Consider the following 6,144-nt stretch of genomic DNA (forward strand, 5'->3'; position numbering starts at 1 on the left):
TGCCAGCCTGATTGCCCCCAACTCCACCCCCACCTGCTGGCCTGGTTGCCCCTAACTGCCCCTTGCCCAGCCTGGTCGCCTCTTACTGCCACCCCTGCCGGTCTGGTCACCCCATGCAGTCTGCTTCACCGCCAGCCTGGTCGTCCCTCACTAACCCCTCTGCCAGCCTGGTAGCCCCACACAGCCTGCTATTCAGTCATTTGGTCGTCCCTCACTAACCCCCCTGCCAGCCTGGTCATAGGCAGCCATCTTGTGAGGGTGTGAGGGTCAATTTGCATTTTACCTCTTTATTATATAGGATATGTATTACCTATGGATACAGACAATATGGTGGTGAAAGCCTGGAGTGAGGCAATGGGAGCAAAGAAGGGGGATATCTGTAATACTCTCAATAATGAAGACTTATAAAAAAGAAAGAAAAAGAAGTTACAATTATTGAATGAACCCTGTGGTTTTACTAGAATTGGAGATATTAGTGTGAATTCATGGTTTTAAATAAATATTTAGATAATATTAAAAGGGTGACATAAATGTACATGTGTATATATGTGTGTATGTGCTTACATGCACATATATTTCCTACCCCTGTCCAGTGAGAGGTCCAGGGAGCAATGACAGCCCAATAGCAATGAGCACACCTGACATCCAGATCTTGACTTCTAAATATCATTTTCTACTAAAAGAAACCAGGGCTCCTTGGAGAATTTACTGATTCTAGAACCAGGGCAAAACGGTACAAGATGAGTATCTTCTTTTACCAGAAAAGAAGAAAATGCTCAAAGAATGATAAGAATACATCAAAACAACAAAGAAAGCAGCTTTAAAGTACTCTCATTAGCCAAAGAGGAAACAATTTAATCATCAAAATAAATACAGTATTGGATTATTACCCATCAAATAAAAAACAGGAGTTCAAAAGTTCACTCTGTTATAATTGAAAATCTGATGAATAGAAAGTTACATGGTTTCAAAGTACCTTCCCATAAAATACAAGGAGAAAAACATTAATTTTAAAGAAACTGAATAAAAATCACGTGTCACCTGACAGGAGGCAATAAGTAAAACACAGCATCACCTCTGAGGTATTTCTATCAAAAACACATAATCTGAATCTAACCATGAGGAAACATTATTAGATAAATCAAAATTGAGGAACCACTCTACAAAATAACCAGCCTATAATCTTCAAAAGTGCCATAGTCATGAAAGTCAAAGAAAGATTAAGGAACTGTTCTAGACTGAAGGAGAGTAAAGAGATATGACAACTCAATTCAATGCATCATTCTGGATTGGATCCTTTTTTTTTAATTTTTTTTTTAATTTTTTTTTTAAAATGTATTTTATTGATTTTTACAGAGAAGAAAGGAGAGGGATAGAGAGTTAGAAACATCAATGAGAGAGAAACATCGATTAGCTGCCTCCTGCACACCCCCCACTGGGGACGTGCCCGCAACCAAGGTACATGCCCCCAACCGGAATCGAACCTGGGACCCCTGAGTCCGCAGGCTGACGCTCTATCCACTGAGCCAAACCGGTTCGGCGGATCCTTTTGTTTTAAAGAACATTACTGGCCCATCCTGCGTGGCTCAGTGGTTGAGCATAGACCTATGAGCCAGGAGGTCATGGTTCAATTCCTGATCAGAGCACATACCTCTCTCTACTTTTCCCTTCCTCTATGCAATCAATAAAAATACATTTTAAATGAATAAATAAGTTAAAAATATACTGATTTCTAGAGAGAGTGAAAGGGAGGAAGGGGGAGAAGGAGGAGAAGGGGGAGGGAGAGGGTAAGGGAGAGGGAGAGGGATAGACATCCTGTAAGAGAGACACGTCAACTGGTTGCCTCCCACATGGGAAGGATTGGGACCCCTGACTGGGAATCGAACCTGCAACCCTTTGGTCCTTGGTCCAAGGCAAGGGCTAACTTGGTTTCTTTAAGCTACTAAATTTTAGTTGGTTTGTTACACAGCAAGTTACCTTTTACACTGTTTCCTTATCTGTCAATTATATTAAAAATTATTTTAGCCCTAGCTGGTTTGGCTCAGTGAATAGAGTGTCAGCCTGTGGACGCAAGGGTCCCAGGTTCGATTCCAGTCAAGGGCACATGCCCCAGTTGTGGGCTCAATCCCCAGTAGGGGACGTGCAGGAGGCAGCCAATCAATGATTCTCTCTCATCATTAATGTTTCTAACTTTCTCCCTTCCTCTCTGAAATCAATAAAAATGTATTTTTTTAAAAAATTCTTCTATATGACCTATAATGTCATCCAAGTTTCAAATGCTTCCCCAGTTCTAAGATTCTGGGACTAGCTTATCCTGTCCATTTTCTTAATTTTTTTGTTTGTTTTGTTTTTCCTGTCCATTTTCTTAAACTTAAAATTCATCCCTCAATGTATCTTTCCATTATATATATCTGTAAGCATATATATAAATGTATACACACTTTAACAGCTAACTCACTTAATTTTCACTTCTTTTCTGGTTTACTGATTCTGAAATAATTTGAAGTCAGACTAAGCTTTGAACAAAGAAAATTTATCCTAAATTGCCACTAGACTTTTTTTATGGGAATACATAAAAGATAAAAGTTTACAATATAAAACCAGCAACAGTCGATAAATTGGGGGCACACAAATACTGAATGAAATGATTTTTGATGTTTGCGATTCCACTGTTTCGCATTATCAGCAGTGCCTGGACCAAAATGGTCATCACTTTAGAAACTTAGACATTGACAATTTATTCATTTCTGTAGATTCTTTTAAACTTTGAAAATGAAGTCTATGTTAATAAACTCTGACTTCATAATCATTTAAAGTGTGTATACATTGGGTGTGTGTGTGTGTGTGTGTATAAAACTGGCCAGGTAGCTCAGTTGGTTACATGTCATCCCCATTCACCAAGGTTGTGGGTTCAGGGCACATATAAGAAGCAACTGATGAATGCATAATTAAGTAGAATAATAAATCCGTGTGTGTGTGTGTGTGTGTGTGTCTCATCAATAAATAAAATGGTGTCTGCATTCCTTCAATCATTATTCATTTCTCTTCTAAGGTCCTCTTCCAGTTCCCATTTATCTTTTCTGTATAATTTTGTTGGCCAAGGAAGTATATAGGTTATTTAATGTAAACTACTGTTTTAATATCATTTGTTTCTAGAAGTTAAACTATTTTTCACAAGTATCCAAGGGTAAACTTTAAGTCTAGACCAGTGATCGGCAAACTGCGGCTCATGAGCCACATGCGGCTCTTTGGCCCCTTGAGTGTGGCTACAAAGTTTCAATCGCATTATACGTGTGCGCCCGCACGTGGTATTTTGTGGAAGAGCCACACTCAAGGGGCCGCAGTGTGCCGACCACTGGTCTAGATCATGTGTGAATTATGATCAATTCTGAATTACCAGCCTCATTAATAAGATTTTATTGTAAAATTCCTAATTGAAGCACTACATTAATGTGGTAATGAGCAAATTTCATAAAAGAAAATGCCCATTTCATTTTGGCATTTTAAACAAATTACATTTTCTTAAACTATGGAAACCAGGGCATCCATACAAAAATTGTCATTCATAATTTACAACTGAGCAAAGAGTAAGGCCAAAACAAAGCCAAATACTATACAAAATTTTCAACTTGATTAAAAGGATAGCCCTTCCATGTGTATGTACTGTGCACTAGTCACTTGGTGCAAATACAGATAAAATATCTTCCTATCTCAAAATTGACTCTAAGTAGAAAGGAGGGAGGGCGGGAAGAGATTAACCAAAGAACTTACATGGATATGTGCATAGTCCATTGATTCAAACAACGAAGAGGTGAAGGCCCGGGACGGGGGAGGCAGGAGCAGGGTGAAGGGGAGCAGAAGGGGGAAAATTCTGCTTCAGTTATTAAGGTCATCCTTGGTGACCCTTTCCAGTTGGCCTTCTCTCAAACAGGCAGTCAAAAATGAAAGGAACTAAAATTAAAGAAAAAAATTAGCTTCTCCCCACAGTAACGGACGCAACATCTAATAATGTGTGATGCTCTAAAAGCTGCAAACTACTACATGGCCATTTCCAGGTCCCTTTAACTCAATCAGGAGACCATTATCAAAACATAACTCACTAGTACAAAGCAGAGATCAACTAGTTGAAAATTTTCCTGGGCTGAGGTCTAATGGGGAATAAAGATTATTTCATAATGTCTCTTTATGATCTGTAAATCGTACTATTCCATAAATCTGACACAAATGTCAAGATTAGGATTAAGTCAACCTCTAAGTAGGAAAACAAAAATAAGCAGCTGCCACTTCTCTAACTTAAATCTAGAAGCTCACTATAGCTATAAGGCAACTTCCTTTTACTTCTAAAGCCCAAAAAGACTTCAAAATCTTGTCTTAATATTTTAGATTTCAACTTTGGGAAGAAATTCAAGAACCTTCTTCAAAATGAAGTTTTGTTAATGATACACTCAAACTTTAGTTATGTGTTTTTGAAAGCACTAATACAAAATGAATCCAAACTTTAGTAAATTTGACCAGTCTCTGGAAATGTATTCTTGTAAATAGGGCCTTTTAAAGGCCCTAAATTCAATTAGGTTGGTGTCCATGTTTATTTATGTTTGTTTTGATATTCCAGGCAAAGACATAAAATAAGAAAAAACAAAAATAAATTTTGGGACATGGCTGGTGTCCCAGTGGTTAGAGCGTCATCAGCCCAAGTATGGAAGGGTTGTGAGTTTGATTCCTAGTCAAGGGCATGTACCTAGGTTGCAGGTTTGATCCCAGTCCCTGTGGGGAACATGCAGGAGGGAATGAATCGATGTTTCTCTCTCTCTCTCTCTCGCTCTCTCTCCCTCCCCCCCCTCCCTCTCTGCCTTCCTCCCTCCACTTTCTCTAAAAAAATCAATGGAAAACATATCCTGAGGATTAACAAAAAATAATAAGTAAGTAAATAAAATTTGGAGTAATGGGTTGCAATTACTTCTGAAAAAGCAAATATCCATGTCCCTAAGGCCACCTGTTAAGATGGAAGTCTATGCATCCCATCATTCTTTATCTGTAACCACAAAGTCTGGTTTTACACCTAGGATATACAAGAAGCATCAGATTAAAAGCATCAAATATCAGACCATACAAAATTGTCAAACATAAGCACAGAAGAAAAGCATGATACAAAGTGAACAGACTAGGCTCCAAAGGATTTAAACACACCCACAAAATTCAATCTACGCCCAGCCTGTGCTTCAACCTAAAACTTAGAAGTAACCACCAATCCTGGCGTCTCCCATTACGCACCCCTTTTATCTCCTGCATTTCTCCACTGATCTCATCACTTCTTACGGGTCTTGTGATTCTGATCTCCACGGCCTTGCCTTTCCCAGAAAGTGATACAGTGCCTGGCCCCCACATTTCCCCATCTCTACAATTTAGCACTAACTTTTGTTTTACCCTCTTAGATATTAATTTGGCCCCCGATCTCGTGTAGCCAGTTTTCCTGACCAGTCCAACCTCATCCCAACTACAACATCTCTAGCCTCTCCTTTCAAAGTAGAGTGTGGATACCTCCTTCTGGCATTTGTAATTCTGGCTCCTAGTCAGCCCCCTCTTCCTTTTCCAGAGAGTGTCACCACAGCCCTGGGTCCCGACCCCCAGTCCTTATTCTCCTAGGTAAGGCCTCTTTCTTTCCAGAGTTTGTCATCCTGGGTTTGGCCAAGCTAGGGTTTTTTATCTTGAAGGCAAGGGTTATCTCAATCCCCTCCTTTTACAAAACAATCCTCCCACCAGCCCTGGCTTTCCTCCACCCTTAGATCCATCTACATCTACATACGGCCCTGCCGGTGCCCCTCCCTCTACCATCTTTCCTCCCACTCTCCCGTGCTCCGCTTCCTCACTCTGAACGCGCCTCTTCTCCCGGCCTTACCCGTCACCCTGACACTGGGAAGGCCCTGCCAGCGGCCAAACCGCGTCTCTCCTCCGGGCTCCCTCCGCTCTTCAGTAACTGTCCCCACGCCCCTTTCCCTCCAGGGCCCCACGCGCCGCCCAGAGCCCCCCTCCCTGAATAAGCTCCCGCTGTCACGGGTCCCTCATCCCCAAGATGGCGGAGCTGCTGCCCCCACCCCCAGGTCCTCTGCGCACCCCCTCCCGCCTCCCAGGAGCTCCCGTCCCGTC

At 41.2% G+C, this 6,144-nt stretch overlaps 1 protein-coding gene across 8 annotated transcripts in view; it reads right to left on the minus strand.

The window, feature by feature from the left end:
* Nucleotides 1–6,144, minus strand: part of BTRC (beta-transducin repeat containing E3 ubiquitin protein ligase) — a 166,638-nt gene that overhangs the window by 160,208 nt on the left and 286 nt on the right. The gene's annotated exons all lie outside the window — the stretch shown is intronic.

Source organism: Myotis davidii, unplaced genomic scaffold (assembly GCF_000327345.1).
Source record: "Myotis davidii unplaced genomic scaffold, ASM32734v1 scaffold332, whole genome shotgun sequence".
Classification (NCBI taxonomy): domain Eukaryota; kingdom Metazoa; phylum Chordata; class Mammalia; order Chiroptera; family Vespertilionidae; genus Myotis; species Myotis davidii.